Here is a 14,454-nt window from a genome sequence, read left to right on the forward strand (position 1 = left end):
CAAAACTGGGTGGATGGTGGATATCCACCAGCAAGAGAAAGCTGGTGGAAGTCTGGCCTGCCTGGGGAGATTCTTGTCCGGGGAAGCACATTGATTGAAACCACCCACCCCGGCCAGGCACCATAGTAACCATTTCCATGAGCTGTCTTATGACAGGAGATCCTGGTAAGGAATACGGAACTAATAAGCCACCACCAACAGGAAGAGTTTGGGAAAGGTCGAAACGAGACACCGCGTGTCCGTCCACTTCCCAGAATCCCTCTCACTAGCATCCATCTTGGCTGAGTGATGCGTGTGCCACCAGGAAAGACCCTGAATTAGTATGATTGGCCAAAGACCAATCCCATCACTGTAAAACCCGAGACTGGGAGCAGAGCTGTTCTGGGTTCCCTCTACTGCTTTCCACTCAGGTGCCCTTTCCCAATGAAATCTCTTGCTTTGTCAGCACGTGTCTCCTCGGACAATTCTTTTCCGAGTTGTTAGACAAGAGCCTGCTCTTGGGGCCCTGTAGGGGGGCCTCCCCCATCCTACAACAATTCCAGCCTGCCATCAAAGCAGCGTACACACAGAGGTAAGTTCGGAAGAGGGAAGAACTCACACGGGCGGCCCCTTTCCCAAGGAGGGTGCAGCAAGGGGCTGGGCTTTTTGTGACAGCAGTGGTCACCTGTAAGCAGAGGAGGTGGAAAGTAGTGACCTCACTCATGGAGGAGGTAGGTGGAGGGCAAAAGTGGTGAATGAATGCCCAGCTACCACAGTTGTGCAGGGTTTAACTGGAGAAACCCATCTCTCCAGCAGCACCAGATTTCTGAGGATGGACCTCCGTGACTTGAGAGGAAAGAGAAAGGTAAGGATATGAAAGAATATTAAAGAAATGCATTTCCTGTCTGTTTCAGGACTTCAGCAGGACCCACAACTTAGAGTATTCCACTCAAGGCTCCCCCCACCAGGCTGTGGATACACTGATTGCTCCCAGTGCCAAATGCCCCTACACCCCACTCTACTGCCTACTCCTTGTCCACATTCCTGAATCCATCCCAAGACCCAGCTCCAGGAGGCACACAGATGCCCAGACAGGTCAAGTTCAGTGAGCAAGAAAGAAAGTCACAAACTTGAGCTTTAGAACCACAGTCTGAAATACAAAATAAAGGATTCTAATAGCCAGCCTGTTGAACTCTAAAATCCAAAGAGAACGTAAAATTTTGGTTAAGAATGTAGGTGGTGTTTTGTCACTCCATTGTTTCTCTTTGCAACCCCATGGACTGTAGACCACCAGGCTCTTCTGTCCCTGGAAGTTTCCAGGCAAGAATGCTGGATCTTCCTAACCCAGGGATCAAAGTTGTGTCTCTATGTCTCCTGCATTGGCAGACAGATTCTTTAACCACTGTGCACCCGGAAAGCTTAGCTGCTGCTTCAATGGCAAAAGCAGGAGTGCATACCTACAAGCCTGAATACTTTAGTCTGGTGTCATAAAAAGAAAAATAATTCACCAGCTGAACACAAGACACACAAGATTGCAACCTAACTGATAAAGAACTTAGCTTTAATGAAAAAATCCAATGAGCTGCAAGAACACTCAGGGGGCTTCCATGGTGGTTCAGTGGTCAAGAGTCTGCCTTGCAATGCAGGGGATGCCTGTCGGACCCCTAGTCCGGAAGGATCCCACATGCTGCTGAGCAACTAAGCCCAAGCACCACGACGAATGAGTCTGGACTCTAAAGCCTGCAAACTGCAACTGCTGAGTCCATGTGCTGCAGCTACTGAAGGCTGTGTGCCGTAGAGCCCATGTTCCTCCTCAAGAGAAGCCAGGGCAATGAGAAGTTTGTGCACCACAACTAGAGAGGAGCCCTTGCTCCCTGCAACTAGAGAAAACCTGTGTGCAGCTACGAAGACCCAGCACAGCCAAAAATAACTAAATAAAATTATATATATGTGGAAATTCAGATAATTCAATGAACTTAGAAATAAAATTAATGAACAGCAGTTTTTAAAAATTTTTATTTTATATTTTATATTATATTTATATTTAAAATTTATTTTTACTTTATTTTCACATGTAAATATATTTATATTTTTTATTTTATTTGTATCTTATAATTGTATAGTTGATTTACAATGTTGTGTTAGTTTCATGTGTACAGCAAAATGGTTCAATTACAGAAGGAATTCTTTAACAAAGAGATTTAAATTATAAGAAAGAACCGAAGGAATTCTTTAACAAAGAGATTTAAATTATAAGAAAGAACCAAATGAATTCTGGAGCTGAAGAATTCAATAGTGAAGAATGCAATAGAGAGTATCAGTAATAGGACAGACCATATGGAAGAGAGAATAAGTGACTTGGAGAATAAAAATACAGAAATAATTCAGTTAGAAGAGAGAGAACTTAGATCTAAAAAGGATAAAAAAAAAAAAGACCCTGTGAGAGCTATTGAATATAAAAGGCAAGATTAATTGGTGTACCAGAAAGAGAAGAGGGAGAAGACAGATTATTTAAAGAAAAGGCGAGAACTTCCCAGAATTTGGACAAACATACAACAAAGCTAATAGAAAAGCCTATTACTTCAATGCAAAAAGACCTTCTCCAACACACATTACACTGAAAACTGTTAAAAATCAATAATAAAGAATCTTAAAGGCAGACTGAGGGGAAAAAAGGTAACTAACAAAGGAACCTCCATTAGACTAGCAGTGGATTTCTCAGCAAAAACTCTACAGGCCAGGAGTGAATGAAATGACATATTCAACATGTTGAAAGATAAAAAATGCCAGCCAAGGATACTTCATCAAGAAAGTTATCCTTCAGATATGAAGAGAAATATTCTCCTACACAAAAGCTGAGGGAGTTTACCACCACTAGACCCGCCTTGCAAGAAATGCTGAAGAGTTAAGTTGAAATTAATATGCTAATTAGAAACATCAAAACATACAAAAATATACAATATTCTGGTAAAGGTGAAAAAGAATTAGAAAACTCAGTAATGGTGTGTTAGGCATTTAGTTATAGTATAAATATTAAAGGAAGAGAATATTAAAAAATAGCTACTATAATTTGTTAATGAATATATAGCATAAAAGAGCCAAATTATAACATCAAAAATAGGAAAGGAGTAAAAGGGTAGAGCCTAATATAGACATATGAAGGTAAGTTGCTATCAGTATAAAATGGACTGTTTTATCTATGCGGTGTTTTAAGTAAGCCTTATGGTAAACACAAAACAAAAAATCTGGAGTAGATTCAGGAGACAAAAGGAGGAGAGAGGACACCACCATGGAAAATCACCAGTGGACAAATGTAGGCAGAAACTGAGGGGAAAAGAAACAATGGAGATACAAAATAGCCAGAAGTCTAACAATTAGATGGCAGTAGTAGGTCTTTAGGTATCAGTAATTACTCTAAATATAAGTGTGTTGAATTCACCAATCAAAAGGCCAAATGGCTGGATCAATTTAAAAAAAAAAACAAGACCCCAATATGTTTACTGCCTGAAGAAGATTCATCTTCAGCTGTAAAGACGCACAGGCTCAAAAGTGAAGGGATGGAGAAAGATATTTCATGTAAGTGGAGACCAAAAGAAAGCAAGGGTAATCATGCTTATATCAGACAAAATAGACATTAAATCAGAGCCAGTAATGAGACTAAGATAGTCCTTATAATAAAGGGGTCAGTACATCAAGAAAATACAACAATCATAAAACCATACACACCCAACATTGGAGCACCTTATATATGTCAAGCAAATACTAACATCTGAAAGGAGAAATATACAATACAATAATAGTAGGGAACTTCAATACTTTGCCATCAGCAATTGATAGACTATCCATACAAATATTAAGAGAATGTTGGAATTGAACCATACTTTTAAACCGAATTGATTAATAGGCATATTTCATCTAGCAGCAGCAGAGTACACTTTGTTGTAAGTGCACACAGAGCATTCTCCAGGATAAATCATATATTAGGCCACAAAACAAATCTTTATAAATCTGAGAAGATCTAAATCAGGTATGATTTTGTGACCACAACAGTAAACTAAAAATCAACAAATGGAAAACCAACATGTGGAAACTAAACAACATATTTCTGAATAACCAATACATCAAAGAAGAAATCAAAAGAGAAATAAAAATTTATCTTAACAAATGAAAATGAAAACACAGCATACTGAATCCTATGCTGCAATAGTTCTGAGAAGAAAGTTTAAAGCAATAAATGCGTATATTAAGAAATTAGAAAGATCTCCAATAAACGACTTAACTGGACAACTTAAGGACAACGTCAAAAGAAGAACACATGAAGCCTGGAACAAGAAAAAGGAAGGAAATATAATAAGCAGAATGGAGAATAACTGAAATAGAGAGGCCAGAAAAAAATAAAAAGGATCAACAAAACTAAGTGCTGTTTGTTCAGAAAGATAAACCAACAAATTTTTAGCTAGACTAAGAAAATGAGAGCAGACTCAAATAAAATTATAAAGGAAAAAAGAGACATTATAACTGATTGCTATAGAAATACACAGGATCATGAGAGACTACTATGAAAAATTATATGTCAACCAATTAGACAACCTAGAAGAAATGGCTAAACTTCTAGAAATACACAGCCTACTAAGACTGAATCAGAAGTCAAAAATCTGAACAAACCAATAATGAGTAAAGAGATTGAAATGATAATCAAAACCTCCCAACACAAAAACCCCCAGAACCAGAGAGCTTCACTGGCAAATTCTACCAAACATTTAAAGAAGAATTTATGTCAATCATTTTCAAACTCTTTCAAAACATGAAGAGGAGGGAATGCTTCCAAACTCAACCTCCAAAGCCAGCTTTACCCTGACACCAAAGCCAGATAAGAACACTATAAGAAAACTCTTAGGTCAATATTCTTGATAAACATAGATGCAAAAATTCTCAACAAAATAGCAAACTGATTTAAAAAACATATTAAAAGGATTATGCAACATGAGCAAGTGGGATTTATCACTGAGATGCAAGAATGTTTCACCATATGTAAAACAGTAAGTAACAAATCATATTAAAAGAATGCAAGATAAAAATCACTTGTTCATCCCCCTAGATAAAGAAGAAAACACTTGACAAAATACAACATCCTTTCAAGACAAAAACCTCATGACCCAGCAATTCCACTTCTGAGTATATACTCAAAGGAAATGAAAACAGAATATTGAAAAAGTATATGCATTCCATATTTATTACATCCTTATCTACAATAGTCAAGATATGGAAGCAACCTAAATGCGCATCAACATTAGATAAAGAAAATGTGACATATATATAACGGAATATTATTTAACCTTAAAAAACAAAAAGAAACTTTGCAATTTGTAACCATATGTATGGGTTTTGAGGACATTAAGTGAGATAAGTCAGACAGAGAAAGACAAAAACCACTATGATCTCACTTTTATGTGGAATCTACAAAAGCCAAACTCATGGGGTCCCAGATGGCAATATAGGAAGATCCTGAATTCACCCTCTCCCATGAATACATCAAATCTACAGCTACAACTAGAATAATTTCCTCTGGGAAATTACCTAAAAGTAGGCTGAGAAACTCCTACACATCAGGTAAATGAGGGAAAAAACCCACACTGAAGCAGGTAGGAGAGGTTAAGACATAATCTTACCATAAGCCCCATCCCTTACACAGAAAACCCTGAATTGGGAGGAAACTAAAAATTTGGAGATTCTTCTGAATTCTTTTCCTAATGTCTTCATTTGGGGCTTCCGTCATAGTTCAGTTGGTAAATAATCTGCCTGCAGTGCAGGAGACCCAGGTTCTACTCCTGGGTTGGAGAGCTCCCCTAGAGAAGGGAATGGCAAACCCACACCAGCATTCTCACCTGGAGAATCCCATGGACAGAGGAGCCTGGTTGGCTATGGTCCATGGGGTCGCAAGAGTCGGACACGACTGAGCGACTCAACCACCACCACCACCTTGAAGAATGAAGGGTTTGAACCCCATATTGGACACCCCAGTTTTTAAGATCTGCATCTTACAGATGAGCCCCCCAAATATCTAGCTTTGAAAAACCAATGGGGCTCATGTCTGTGACACATACAAGGAGATAGTGAACAGAGGAATGACTCTTAAGGGGCATGTGTGTTCAGACTCACCCAGAGAAGAGCACAGAGGCTGCCAACTGAGAGGCGCTGAGACGTCCTGTAATAAAGCTTTATTTGCTTACCTTAAAACACTGACCTGAGCGGCAGGCACCTGTTGGGGTTCTCTCTGGGGTTGGACACGGCGGGTGTCCTCTTTGCTCTCTGCTTCTGCCTCACGTCCGCTTGCTGGTGTCTCCAGGAAAGGAGCGTGTCCCCTCCTTGAACGGTGCTTTTCATGGCTGCACCGGGGACACCTTTGAGGCTGACCGGCTTTGGTGACCCGTCAGGCTTACACTAGCAGGTCCCAGAGGCGTGTAACCAATGGAGAAAATGTTCCCGATCGGCTACCACTCCCGGGCACAAGAAGCAACAGACTGAGGCGCCGAGTCCTCCTATGAAAGCAGCCTACTAGCTTATCCTGATAGTGGTGTCCTAAAGGGCAGGCTTCTCCTGAAACACACGCACGTGAGGGTCCACTATAATCCTCTGCAGAGCTGCCCGAGTGTGGGCACTGCCTTCACGCTGTCCCTCTGCCGTGCCCCAGAGCGCCGCTATCTCCTGGAGCGGGATGTGCACACGTGTCTGGTGCCCTGGTTTTTTGTGGCTGCTGCCCAGGGGCTGCCACTGATTGCCCAGCTCTATGGCCATTGGGGCTTCTGTTCCTTGTCCCCTGGGACTGTAACATGGCAAGACAGTTCTGGGCTGGCTACCGCGCCCAGGGCTCTAAGCAGACAAGCAGTCTGAAACACGCTCTCACACTTTCTGTGCAAGAGACCTATTTGCTTATACTGGAGCTTCAACCTTACGGGCAGACTTCTAGTTTGACACACACTTAGGAGCCTCCTCATGCTCTAGGGATGGAGGTCAGTGGATCCATTTTTCATTCTCTTTATCTTGCTCCAGGTTACCAGTATCTCCTGAAAGGAACTAGTATACTCCTCTGTTAGCTCGGTTTTTGTGACTACCACCCAGAGAACATCTCCAGATCACCTGGATCTGGTGGCCGGTGGGACTTATGTTTGCAGTTCCATGGGTCTGTATCTGTCTGCATACTTTAGAAGCTGCTACCTGGGGGTCTAGCTTTCAATCATCCTGAATCTAGGTACGGAATGAGACCTGTCCCTGTGGAGTACTGACAGGTCTTGACATACCCTCAACTACTGGGAGCTACAAAAAATCAAATAGTCTGCTTGGACAATCACAAAGTTTTGAGAGAAAACTAAAAGAGGGCACGGTCAAATGATAAGGCTAATCCACTACACAAGATTACTCCAAGACAAAGAGAGGGGCTCTTTTATCTAATACATAGAAACTAACACAGAATGTCAAGGAAAATGAAAAACCAGAAATAAGTTCCAAAAGAAAGAACGAGGTAAAACCTCAAAAAAAGCCATTAATGAAATAAGAATAAGTGATTTATCTTATAAAGAGTTCAAAATAATGATCATAAAGGTGCTCACCAAATTCTGGAGAAGAATGGATGAACACAGTGAGAATGTCAACAAAGAAACAGAAAATATAGCTTCCAGCCCTAGAGTCATAAGAAGTGGAAGAACAAGCAAATGTGCAGGCTAAAGTGCCAAAGGAAGAGGCAGAGGTTCAAGTAAATGTGCACACCTATGGAAGCCACAGGAGCAGAAACAAGGAAGCCAGAGGCCAGGGCTGCTGGTACGAACTGTTGGACTGCAATGCCTACTGTCTAGAACTTGTCTTAATGGATCTAGAACACCTATGGCCACCCCAATCACCTAGACCACCTTTGAGAGGCACACCTTGCTCATATCAAAGGACATTTTGGTCCTTTGTCCTGGACCCATGACATTCTGGACTAGTTCTGTTCTGAGCCATGGCTGAATGTGACATATATAATAAGTCATCTCTTTTGAAAACACAAAAAATCAGTTTTTTTTTTAAAGAATATGTAAGATAGACCCAAATAGAAATTATGGGACTGAAGAATGTAATGAAGTGAAGTGAAGTCACTCAGTCATGTCTGACTCTTTGTGACCCCATGGACGGTAGCCTACCAGGCTCTGCGGTCCATGGTATTTTCCAGGCAAGAATACTGGAGTGGGCTGCCATTTCCTTCTCCAAGAATGTAATAACTGGGCTGAAAAATACACTAGGGGTAGAGGTGTTCAACAGCAGACTAGATGAAGAAGAACCAACGAACAAGAAAGTGGAACTTACCCAAGCAAAGGGAAGAAAAAAAGATAGCGTAAGATTAAGGAACTTATGGGACAATATCAATCAGATCAATATTTATATTATAGGGATCCCAGAAGAAGGGGAGAGAAAAGGGGGAAGAAAACTTATTTGTAGAAATAATAGCTGAAAACTTCCCATGCCTGGAAAAGAAAACAGAAATCTAGATTTAGGAAGCTCAGAGACTTCCAAAAATGATGAACCCTAGAGAGCAACACCAAGATGCATTATAATTAAATTATCAAAGTTAAACAAAGAAACAAAGATAGAGTCTTAAAATAAGCAAGAGAAGAACAACTTGTCATATTCAAGGGAACCCCTATAAGATCATCAGTAGATTTTAACAGAAACTGCAGGCCCAAGAAAATGGTCTAATATATTTAAGTGCTGAAAGAGAAAAAAGAACTTGCCAACCAGTAATCCTTTATCAGCAGAGTTGTCACTCAGAACTAAAGAAAAAGTAAAGATTCCTCCAAGAAAGCAAAACCTAAAGGAACTTATCATCACTAGAACGTCCTTCATCTTCATCATTAAGATGAAACAAAATGGTGCTAAAGAGCAACAGGAAAATACGTGAAAGTGTAAATCTCACTGGTAAAGGTAAATGTGCAGTAATATTCAGAATAATCTAATGTTGTAAAGGTGGTGGTTAGTTACTAACAAAGCTAGTATGAAGATTCAAAGACAAAAGCAGTAAAAATTACAGTAACTGCAATATATTTTAGAGGGAAATACAAGATAAAAAATATAAAATGTGACATCAAAAGCAAAAGATGGTGCTGGGGCGGGGGCAGGGCGCAGTGTAGAATAAGAATGTAGACCTCCAGAATGTGTTCAAACTTAAGTTGCTGTCAGCTTAAAAAAATACTGTTGTAAGTTGTTATTTGTAAGCATAACAAAGCAAAAACTTATAGTAAATAAACAAAAGAGAAAGAATCTAAGCATACCACTACAGAAAAACCATCAAATCACAAAAGAAAGCAAGGGAAGAAAGGAACAGAAAAGGAACAGCAACAAAATAGTTAATAACATGGAAATAAGTACATATCTATCAATAATTAAATGTAAATGATTGAATTCTCCAATCATAAAACAGAGCAGCTGAATGGACAATTTACAATTGCATAAAAAATAATAAAATAGGAATAAATTTAACTAAGGTAGTGAAAGACACGTACACTAAAAATTATGACATTGAGAAAAAACTGAAGACGACACAAATAATTATCCTTTTAAGAGGTCTATACTACCCAAGTGAAGTCGCTCAGTCGTGTCCGACTCTTTGCGACCCTGTGGACTGTAGCCTACCATTCTCCTCCATTCATGGGATTTTCCAGGCAAGAGTACTGAGTCGGTTGCCATTTCCTTCTCCAATAGCAACCTACAGATTCAATGCAACCCTTATAAAATTTTTAATGGCATTTTTTCACAGAAATAGAAAAAACAATTAAAAAACTTTTATGGAGCTAAAACACACACACATGCACCAAATAGCCAAGACAATCTTGAGAAAGAACAACACACCTAGAGGTATTATGTGCTCTGATTTCAAACTGTATTACAAAGATCTATAATCAACACATTACGTGTCTATCTTATGCCAAAACCAAAGATCAACAGAGCAGAACTGAGAGCCCAGAAATAAACCCATGTGTATACGGCCAATTTATTTAGGGCAATGGAGACAAGAACATACAGTGCAGGAAAGGACAGTGTCTTCAACAAACAGTGCTGGGAAAACTGAACAGTTCCATGCAAAGGAATAAAACTGGACTACTGTGTTACAGCATACCGCCAAATTAACTCAGACTGAATTAAAGATTTAAACATAAGACTGAAACCATAAAATTCCTAAAGGAAAACAGGTGGTAAGCTCCTTGACTTTGGTCTTCCTTCAATACGGCAAAGGAAACAATTAACAAGATGAAAAGGAAAGCTATAAAATGGGAGAAAATATTTGTAAATCATATCTGGTAAGAGGTTACCACTCAAAATATATAAAGAATTCATATATGTATACATGTGAAAATTTGCACATGTATATAAAAATACATAAAATATTATAATAAATCAAATGTTCCCATCACCCACTTCCAACACTTATTGACAGTCAATTTTGTTTCATCTACCTTTCCCTGAAACCACATGCCTTCAGATTATTTTGAAGCAAACTTTTTTTTTACTTTTAAAAATTTATTTATTTTTAACTGGAGGATAATTAATTGCTTTACAATATTGTGTTGGTTTCTGCCATATATCAACATGAATCAGCCAGAGGCATATGTATATGAAGCACACTTCTAACAGTATATCACTTTACCTATAATTATTTCAGAGGCTATCTATAAAAAAGACTCTTAAAATAACCACAATGCCATCATTCCAACTAAAAGAAATGAACATTAATTCTTTAATACATAAAATATCCAGTCAGTATTCTTGTTTCTCCAATTGTTGAACTTTTATTTGTGTGTGTGTGTGGTCTTGAGTTTGCTTTTGTTTGTCTTTTGGTAACAGTTTGTCTGTCTGAATCAGAATTTAAATAAGTTCAATTTATTGGTCTTGGTTGACATGTCTCTGACACATCTCTTACTGTCCTTAGTCGCTCAGTCATGTCTGACTCTTTGCGGCCCCATGGACTGTAACCCACCAGGTCCTCTGTCCATGGGGATTCTCCGGGCAAGAATACTGGAGTGGGTTGCTATGCCCTCCTACGGTAGATCTTCCCAACCCTGGGATCGAACCCATGTCTCCTGCATTGCGGGAGGATTCTTTTACCAAATGAGCCACCAGGGGAGCCCAACACATCTCTTAGTGAAAGTTGCTCAGTCATGTCTGACTCTTTGGGACCCCATGGACTATACAGTCCCATGGAATTCTCTAGGCCAGTATACTGGAGTAGGTAGCCTATCCCTTCTCCAGGGGATATTCCCAACACAGGGATTGAATCCAGGTCTCTTGTATTGCAGGCAGATTCTTTACCAGCTAAGCCACAAAGGAAGCCCAAGAATACTGGAGTGGGTAGCCTATCCCTTCTCCAGTGGATCTTCCAGACCCAGGATTTGCATCTCTTAAGCCCCTCTGAATTTAAAGTTTCCTACTACTGACCAAAAGTGATACTGGGCACTTTTTCCTTGTTTATTCACCACTCATGTGTGTATCTTATTTTGGGAAATATCTTTTCAAGTCTTTTGCCCAAGTTTTTTAAAACTGGGTTTCTCACATTTTTAGAGATATAGAAGTTCCTTATACAGTCTGAACACCAGCCCTGTGTGTGTGTGTGTAAAGTATTTTCTCCCATCCTGTGACTTTCTATCCATTCTTTTGAAAGTGAAGGCGAAGTCGCTCAGTTGTGTCTGACTCTTTGTGACCCCATGGACTGTAGCCTATCAAGGCTCCTCCGTCCATGAGATTTTCTAGGCAAGAGTACTGAGTGGGTTGCCATTTCCTTTTCCAGGGGATCTTCCCGACCTAGGGATTGAACTCGGGTCTCCCGCATTGTAGGCAGATGCTTTTACCACCTGAGCCAGCAGGGAAGTCCATGAAGTTCAATATATCAAGTTTTTCTTTCTTCATGCTATCTGGGTCCTTCTCTGTACTCAGTAAAGGTATTATACTTAATATTATTAAATTCCTTTATGATTGTTGGAGCAGGGTGATGAGGGTCACTAATTAGCAAAATCTTAGAGGCTAGGATGGTAAGTTGTGACATTTAAAAAATCGAGGTGTAGTTAACACATTAGTTTTAAGTGTACAATGATTCAATATTTGTATATACTGAGAATTGAGCACAAATTGTTGCTAGTTAACATCCATCACCACAGGTAGTTACAATTTTCTTGTGACAAGAACTTTTAAGATCTTCTCTCTTAGCAACTTTCAAGTATATAATACACTGTTGTTATCTGCAGTCACTATCCTATACATTACATCTCCATGACTTATTTTATAACTAGAAGTTTGTACAATTCTGTTCACTCATCTTGCCTGTGGCATGTTTTCAGAAAATGTCTGTATTATTTTGTCCTCTTACTTATTCTAAAAATAACAGCTCCTGTTAAAAACGATCCAAAATAAAGCAGAAAGTAAAAGCCCTTCATTACTGGGTGTATGTGTCGGGGGTGGTATTGGGGATGAGGAGCTATGAAGTAAAACTTAGAAATGTCTATTACATCCTAAAAGAATGATTTTTATACTTTCAAGCAAAAAATCTTGACATGACCAAATCAAAACAATCACGCCCATGTTCAAGGCTCCAAATCAAAATACACCCTACCGTGGAGCAGCTAGATGGAAATGTCCTGTCACTCTGCTGAGTGTACTGGTTTTTAAGTCAATTTAAGTTTTTTATTTGGAAACAATCACAAGTTAAAGAAAAGTTAGAAATATAATACAAAGAAACATTTTTCTAAACCATGTGTGAGTTGGTTGCCAACCGGATTGCCCCTTTCTGTAAAACAGTTCCTGTTTTCTATAAAAGGACATTTTCCTACAGAACTGTAATCTCACTATCCATAGTATTGAGACATTATGGCCATCCAGCCCTCAGACCCCATGTAAGTTTCTCCAGTTGTTTCAATAATGTCCTTTGCCGCAGAGGGTCTAGTCTAAAAGCACGTGTTACACTGAATTGTCATGCCCTTTGTCTTCTTCAACTTGGGGCAGTCTGTCTATTCTCAGCTTTCCTGACCTGGATGCTTTGGGACCCGACAGCATATCCCTCAATTCAGGTACATCTGATGTCTCCTTTCTGTGAGATTGAGAGTATATATATTTTGGGGGGCAGTGTCACAGAACTGGTGCTTTCTTCCCATCACATCCTGCCACTTGGCCCTGATTTCCATTTGTCCCATGACTGATGATGTGCAGTTTGAACACCTAAGTTGGTATCTGACCCTGTAAAGTTGCTATTTCCCCCTTTGTATTTAATAATATTTTGTAAGCAGTATTTTGAAACTATGTACATACCCAATTTCTCCTCACGTGTTCCATTTATTCACTGATTCATTCGTATTTGTGTGAAGACATGGCTCCCTACTTTATCAACAGGTTGTAATCTGTTACTCTCATTATTAATTGTTATATGCCAATTGTCCATCATGTGACCAGTGGCAGTCCCTTCACGCTGGCTTTTGTATCCTTTTGTTCCCGTTATTTTTTTGAGCAGCTTCTTGGTTGGGGAAGATTTTCTTATCTTTTTCCTGTTCCAGCCCTGAATTGAATCTTTTTCTCTAAAGAGCCCTGGTTTCTTTTGGTGGAAAACAGCATTTATAAACTGACACTTGGGTGTATATATTATATATATGCTTGTATATTTTAAGAGGGTTTCTGCTCTTAAGCTGTCTCAGTGAAAAGTGCGAGGGAATATACCGAAGGCCTGTGAATTAGAGTATGCATTTTTAACAAAACCCCTGGCTGATTCATGCATGCATTAAAGTTTCAGGAGCACTGCCCACCTACCGAGTAATGACTGCCGTGTCCTAACCAGCTGTTGGCGTACCAGCTGTCGCAGCTCCATCTAAGGCATCAGGAAGGAGAAAGGAGGCAGGAGGACTCACCCCCTGTTGCCTCACTTTCCTTTAATCCCAGAAAACCCTCACGGCAATCCTGCTAACATCTTGCTTAGAACTTGTTCACATGGTTGCATGCAAGGGAGCAGGAAAATCTAGTTTTTCTAGTTTTTCAATTCTTCCTGGAGAAGGAAATGGCAACCCACTCCAGTATTCCTGCCTGGGAAATCCCATGGCAAGAGGAGCCTGGCGGGTTACAGTCCAGTGGGTTCTAAGAGTCAGACATGACTTAGCGACTAAACAGTAACAATAACAACCATCATGTCTGCCCACCTCACCTTCTGCCCAGCCCAAGAATGCAGCGAGGGTCAGATTTCAAGGACCAGCAAGATAAACCAGAAAGCATGGGGTGCAGGGTTTAGCACAGAGTCTTAGCTGGGAGACGCTAGAAACCAAGCCCCCTAGATTGAAACCCCAGCACCAGGACTTACCAGCTGTAGGGCTTTCAGTAAGTTACATCTCCTTGCTAGACCTCAATGGCCTCCTCTTAAAAGGAATGAGCACAGGCCAACCTCACAGGTTCTTGTAAGGATGTAATGGAAAAACGCATAAT

General features: G+C 39.9%; 1 long non-coding RNA gene across 1 annotated transcript in view; it reads right to left on the minus strand.

Moving 5' to 3' along the window:
- The window catches only part of LOC139038483 (uncharacterized), a 26,365-nt gene extending 16,616 nt beyond the window's left edge, over positions 1-9,749 (minus strand). Inside the window, exon 1 of the long non-coding RNA XR_011491520.1 lies at positions 6,210-9,749. This is a non-coding gene — a long non-coding RNA (uncharacterized lncRNA). The remainder of the gene's footprint in view (positions 1-6,209) is intronic.
- Between the last annotated feature and the right edge of the window lie 4,705 nt (positions 9,750-14,454).

The sequence above is a fragment of the Odocoileus virginianus genome, chromosome 15 (genome assembly GCF_023699985.2).
Source record: "Odocoileus virginianus isolate 20LAN1187 ecotype Illinois chromosome 15, Ovbor_1.2, whole genome shotgun sequence".
Lineage (NCBI taxonomy): Eukaryota > Metazoa > Chordata > Mammalia > Artiodactyla > Cervidae > Odocoileus > Odocoileus virginianus.